This window comes from Sprattus sprattus, assembly GCF_963457725.1.
Source record: "Sprattus sprattus genome assembly, chromosome: 6".
NCBI lineage: Eukaryota > Metazoa > Chordata > Actinopteri > Clupeiformes > Clupeidae > Sprattus > Sprattus sprattus.
Genome location: NC_137925.1, coordinates 35,045,121 through 35,052,776, shown reverse-complemented (window position 1 = coordinate 35,052,776; position 7,656 = coordinate 35,045,121).

The window sequence follows — 7,656 nt, the reverse complement described above, 5'->3', positions numbered from 1 at the left end:
TCTTCACAGAACCCTACCAGGGGGAGGAGCTGGGTGGAAATACTGTTTTATCCTCCATTAGATGTTAACACCCTGCAAACAACCCTTTTCAAGCTGCCCCGTGTCAAACGAAAAAAAACAATACCAGCAAAAGCCGGTGTTTGGAAAAAAGGCTTTTTTTTCTTGGTGCTCTGAATGCCATGAAACATTGCATACACTCAAACTGAAATACAACATAAGATTTGTATAGAAATCATCTGACTTTTTAAAGACCCCTGTATGAGCCACCGTGCACGGCCTGTTGTAATCTACGGGTAAACCTTCACTCACTTGGCCAGGTTTATTTCAGTCGTTTTCTGTCGTGTATTTGGCATTAACTGTCTTGTTTTTTCTTTTCACCTTTCAATGGGTTGAGTCTGAAAGTTATTCTCTCAGGTCAGATGTAGTCATACTTCTGCACACTTGTCGTATACTATATTGTCAGGTGCGCAGAGCCACAAAACAACTCGTTTGTCGCCACAGATGCTGGAAGTTTCTCGCCTGCTGTCTAATGTGTCGCCATACAGATGTGCTGGGTCTCCTTTGCTCTCTGCTCCAAACACTGATCGTTTAGGCTGCATCACTAAGAACAGTGCCGCTGCTGCTGCTGTGGTATATGTGGATACACACTCATTTCTGAGGACCTACAGTAGGTTTACATTTTGATTGATTTATTTTGTAGACACATCCCACTCTTAATAGCTGTATGTAAATATTTCATGAAGACCTGTAGTTACTGAAAGGCTCAAAAGAATCTAACACAAGGTATTTGTGTCTCTAAATTGATAATCATTTCCCTGGAACGATCATTATTGTTTTTTAAATCCCCTTGTGTATATTGTTCGTTTTCTTCCCACCTGTCAAACTTTGTTCCCAGTACAAATCACTTTGTGTTTACAAAGAAAGAAAACAAGTTGATTCACTTAAATGATTCACTTTCAAACAGAGGTAAAGGCCCGTGATCGATCAGAGATCCGTCTTCATCATAAGCTGTGATGTGTTTCTGGAACTGTGCCATGTCAATAGACCATCTCATTTAGAAGCATGGATAATTAAGAACACCAAGTGTTTACCTCACCAGACAAAGTAAACAGACTTGACATTTTTTGATACAATTCCCTCCTGGTGCTAAATTCAATAAACATTTTACTCCCTAAAAACTAAACCCGGCTAAATCTTGATACTTGTTCTTTTTTATTATTATTTGACATTTAAATTAGCATGTTTGGATCTGATCTCAGAAACCTTGCTGAGCTACACAACGGACCTACACTGACTATTGCACACAAATCTACCTCCTCGATGTGTACGATGGCAAAGAGAAGCCAAGAGTGTTGGTTTTTCCCGGTCAAACGAATTCACTTGTCAGCCTGTATCATCTGAATGTGACAGATTCACAAATGGACTTTTATTTAAATAAAAAAACTGCTCACTAGTCATGACAAGTGCTATTGTTTCCTGTACTCCTCACACTAGTAGTGATATAGTGAACTATCAGGCCAAGGATGTGACACCCTTTAATGTTCATGTTAGGGTTGGACACTCCAGCTCTCTCTACTTGCATAGGGATCCATGCCCAGTTCTTCTTGGATGGATATTTCTTTAAAAAATCACATTGTAAATTATTAAGGAGGGACGGATTTCCATTTGCTACCATATTTCTGTCCTCTGTGTATTTCCTCCCGTCAAACTTAAATTGTAGGACTGCAAATATAGCTTTCAACTGTTTGTTCCCTACAGTCCACTATATACACTGCATTTACAGTAACTCCTTCAAATAAAAATTGTTTTGTTGCCAGGAATGCCTTGTAACACATTTGCACTAAAAGACCTGGCCTCTGGTAAATGTTCAAATCCATCCAAGAAGGATGTCCTGTTTTTACTGAAAATGTTTCATATGAAATAGCCTACAGACTGTCCATGGAACGTCTTCCCTTAACATTATGGATTTCTAATACTGCTCAGCAAACATGGTGTCATGATGTTTCTCTGTCATGCTTAGTATATTAAAGTAAAAGAGGGATTTTTGTAATGTCTATAATATTCAAGTCCCTATCTGTGTAGTTTTGGTGTTTACTGTAATAGTGTAAACAGTATGATCTACCCTTAGGGGTCTGGTGTTACTTTTTAAACCAATAAAAATAACATGTTTGGTTACACCTTAAGATTGTGACTTAATGAATCATTTACTTATTAATATACACTTTTATTTTGGGGGTGGGTGCTTACGTATTCTTATTACCACTAGAGGGCGCTGATCTAGTATGCAAACTATTGTTATATGGATCGCATCGGAAAAACTGTAGTCCACACAGAACCATAACAGTCACTGAATATCGCTGGATTTATTAAGTAACATACATTTAAGGAATATTCCCATTACCACTGAACTTTTCCCCCTCATAATTATGTATTATTAACGGCACAATTTATGTTTTATGTACAAATCATACATCCAAAAGGGTATGGCGGACCAAACCTGCCATATTTACAAAGGAATGAATGAATAAATAAATGGCCACATCCATGCATTTAGACAGAAATAATTCCTATTCCTATTCCTATTTCTTTTTCTTTTTCCTATTCCTATTTCTATTTCTATTTCAGAATCAGCTTTTATTGGCCAAGTTAGTTTGCTCAAACAAGGAATTTGTCTTGGCTCTCAGTGTGCTTACACATATTACACAAATATACATCACAACACAAAACAATACAATATTCCTATTTCTATTCCTATTTCTTCTCAATATGTTAATGAGATGTGTCAATCAAAAAGGTAGGCGGTATTTGACACACCATTGGCTAATCGTTTTCAATGCGTTGTATTAGATTATGTTAGGGGATGTTCTCTCATCTAGATAGTAAGTCATCATAACTAGCGAAAGCGCAGCTTGCTAGATAGATAGGTAGCTGCAAGCAGCTTAATTTGATTTGGAGCAGACATATGTGTATTTTGCGATGTATTGAGTTGGGAGTGGGGTCTCACACACTGTTTAATCCACAGCTGGCAACTTTCCTCCTATGTTTTGGGCTTTGGAAATGTGAACAAAAACAACGTGTCCCTCTAATCTCTCAGGGTACCTTGTGTCAGATCTACAAGTCCCGTAGGCACACTTTCGCCATGCTACTCAGACCTCAAAGTTGTCGGCCCTTCTTTTCTTAGTAGCGGTTGCTAAGGTATGATTGGATAGCCTATACATTTTAGTTTTCAACGAGATCGGCCAGCCTGGCCAAGTCTCTGGCAATTGCCCAATTCTCTTCCATGACAGCAAGGTAAGGCTAACATAATCGAATACAACGCATTGAAAACGATTAGCCAATGGTGTGTCAAATACCGCCTACCTATTTTTGATTGACACTTCTCATTAACATATTGAGAAGAAGAAATAGGAATAGGAATAGAAAAATAAAAAGAAATAGAAAAAGAAAAAGAAATAGAAAAAGGAAAAGAAATAGGAATTGGAAGGAATAAATTAATAAACTAGAATGCGTTTCGTGAACGAACTGCGAGAGTGTGCTTGCTCTGTTGCGGCCATGACAGAGAGAACAAGTGCCTATGAATTAACATGTATTTACATCTACTCAATCAGTGTAGTGGGGCCTTCTTCCAATATATTTCAGCAAGCAACCAAGCTCAACCATTATATTTTGGCTCCACTGACGTTTAGACATATGAGGGTATCTTTGTTGTTCTGTTTTTGTTTGCTTGTTTGCTTGTTTATTGTGAAAGGGTCTAGTGTGTTACATTTGGTCATAATAGTTCCAGAGTTTCGTTATACTGACTTACTGAGCTAAGTGAATTGTTGAAATTGTTATCTTGGTAAAAGGAAACATCTCTGCAACAATATTGGAATGAATGCGGTTACATAGCCAGCTTTACTTAAAGTTTATTGTAAGATAGGCCTATATGTTAGACTTAATGCAGTTAGAGTTAGACTGTAGGTCTAGTATCTAACGTAAGCTGTATAGTGTATAGCTAGAGAGCACGTGTATCACATTGGTTTATAGTCTGTCAAATAAGTTCTAGTTATTGGTGTTCGATGGCATAAAAAGTTAGTCTTCTCTTATAAGCCTAGTTAGTATATCTGATTAGAGCTAGCAACCATGAATTGCAGATTAAGGGGTCCCCTATCTCAGTGTTCATTTTGGCAGCTATTTTAGTCACATTTAGTCATAGTTATCCTTCTTAGTTTCAGTCTAGTTTTCGAAAACTGAGCACACTACAACAGCTACGCTGTGAACAGGTACATCCTTAAACGTTTTTCAGTTAACCTAATGATTCAAGGTCTCTCATGAATCATTACTCCCAGGACACGGGTTAATGTTAACTCACGCTATCGGTCACGCTTATTAATCCTCTCCAACCACATTAGCAACAAAATAAACTGGTGAGCTCAGCTAACAAGTTAACCATTCTTTCAGTATAAGCTACTTTTGCATAGCCCCGTACAGCAAGGATAGCTCACGTTACCGTAGTAGGAATACAAGCCTTAGCTCACTATATTCACACAACTAATTTCATGAATTACTTCACAGGTTTACTTCACAACTTGAATTAAGGAAAATGATCCCCCGTTACGGCTAGCTGAAACTGCCAGTGGATACTCCCGTTACGTAGTGTTAGTTAGCCTTTAGCCCCGTACTCAGATATTACAGCTGCTTAACACAGCTAGGATAGCACTGCTTAACACAGCTAGGATAGCTAACGTTACGGTAGTGGGAATACAAGTTTTTCAAGTTCGCACGTACCTATTTATGCGAGTGAAATACTCGCACTGTAGAGCCCTGAGTATGGAAGGTGTCTCTTAATATTCCTAGTTATACAGTTGAATGGAGAGGAACAGAGAGAATAGGTTCCTTGGCGCAGGTGTCAGTGAAGCACAGGTGCAAGCCAGTTTAATGAGCCTATTATGATGTCATGATGCCCCACAGTTCTGCCATGCAAGTCTATGGGGGGAAAAGGGGATGAAAAAAGAGGAATAAAATAGGAGTGGCAAGGAGTGCCGCCAAGAAAAGTCATAGCAGGTTGCACCGGATCGGGCCGGACGTTTCGGTGTTTGAACAGGTAAGGCCAAAGCTGGGAATTGGTACAATTCGCATGTGCGAGAGTCGCCATTCGCTTCAGAATTGGTACAATTCGCATGTGCGAGAGTCGCCATTCGCTTCAGAATTGGTACAATTCGCATGTGCGAGAGTCGCCATTCGCTTCACGCGAATCAGGCACGAGTGGGCGAGAGTCGACACTTTGGGCGCATATGAGACATACAGTATGGCGCATATGAGACATACAGTATAGGCTACGTTGTTGACAATTCTCACAAAGACACGCAATCTGAATTGCACAGAGACGGGCGCATATGAGACATATACGTTGTTGACTCACAAAGACAAAACAAATAGCTTCACGTAGCCTATAAACGTTGTTGAGACTCTTATTAAAGATTTTACTCATTCTCGTGGTTGAAAGTCGGTACAGAATTGCACAGAGACGGGCGCATATGAGACATATACGTTGTTGACTCACAAAGACGAAACAAATAGCTACACGTAGCCTATAAACGTTGTTGAGACTCTTATTAAAGATTTTACTCATTCTCGTGGTTGAAAGTCGGTAACAAAACAGAGACAAATAGCTACACATTCAAGCAATGTCATTTCATGTCATTTATTTCAAAAACAAACAGTGTAAGAGCTCTGGTTCCAAGACACAAAAAAGCCAGGAACCAGGTCTCATGGCCAATCAACCTAAACAATAGGCCAGGAGCCGCCTTGATGGTTGTAACCTGGTGCTGTGTAAACTAGCTTGTGGGTGTTGAATTGGTATTTTTTTGTTCAGCCACTTAACATTTTATAGTGTATTCATATCTATTTATGTCATATCATGCCTCATGACTCTTACCTCATATTCATTGTACTTATATATCTTATCATGTCTTACCTCATTCATAACCTCTATTGCTACCTTCACCTGTACCTGTATCATATCTGCACTAATGACCAACTATTGCTGCCAATGTTACTACTGCTCATACCCCATATATCTTGTACTGTCATATCATACTGTATACATCCCATCTATTTATTTTTATATTACCACTATGCAGAATACTCTGCACTCTTCTGCTATGGTTCCTTTGGTTAGATTCCGTTGCATTGTACTTATATCATATCAACATCAGCAATGATCTCACCTGGTCTGCCCACACTGACAAGGTGGTCAAAGCTGCCCGAAAACGCCTCTTCTTCCTGAGGAGACTCAGGAAGTTTGGCATGAATCCAGACATCCTCACCAACTTCTATAGATGCACTATAGAAAGCATCTTGACTGTTAGCATCTCAGTGTGGTTTGGAAGCTGCACAGCCATGGACCGTAAGGCCCTACGCAGTGTGGTCAGATCCGTTGAGTTCATCATCGGCAGGAAACTCCCATCCCTTCAGGACATCTACCTTAAAAGATGCCTCCGAAGAGCTGGCAGGATCCTAAAAGACTGTCATCACCCATCCTTCAGACTGTTCACCCTGCTGCCTTCTGGTAGGCGGTTCCGAAGTGTCCGGTCTCGCACCCGCAGACTGGAGAACAGTTTCTACCCTAAGGCCATCAGACTCCTAAATGAACAATAATGCACTCCTCACTTTACACTTGCCACTTTACTCTTCACTGGCTCACTTTTACTGCTGTTTGCACTACTTTCTCAGTCCAGCTCATGTTCAGTTTAGCTCATGTAATTTGTTTATCTGTTTAGTATCTGTTTAATATGTGTATTTATGTTTAGTATCTATGGTAGTGTGGTATGGTGTCCTGTCTTAAGCATTTCAGTGCCCAGTCCAACTCTGTTGTTCTGTGTATCTGACAATAAAAGAGTTGACTTGACTTGACTTGACTTGTACCTGTATCATATCTGCGCTAATGACCAACTATTGCTGCCAATGTTACAACTACTCATACCCCATATATCTTGCGCTGTCATATCATACTGAATACAAATGCTATACAATACATTATCTGTAAGGTTGTGAGTGTGCAGTGGTAATGTAAGTTGATATTGATTATGTTTTTATTCAGTCACACACAGTAACAACAAACAAGTTCAACACAAATAATAATACATTCAAAGTGACTGAAAAGGCACAAGCTGAAGCATAATGCTTGTATTTAAGCCTGTCCTGTTTGACCAATTTAAGCTACCCATCAACATATGCATTTTTATTTTATTTTTTTACAAGTAATACATGTAATGGAAATAAAAAAACAAACAAAAGAATTGCCTCCAAAAAGTTAGTCACAAGAAGAGCAATGAAGCAAGATCCCAAATAAACAGCACAAAATCCTGCATACATTATGGACACTTGTAGCCCTCAAAAATTGCTTTAGCTACCATCCCTTTGAACAAAAAATGTCTTACACTTTCTTAAGATTATGTTAGCATCATTCCATAATGAAATTCCAACAACAGATATACATCTCCTTTTAATACATTTTTTGGCATTTGGTACACTAAATTTACAGACATCTCTGAGATTATATTTTGTCTCTTGAAATGAGAAAAACCTTTGTATGCTGACTGGGAGTTGGTTTGATTTAGCTCGATACATTATTTGCATTATTTTATAATATACCAGATCATTAAATTTCATAAC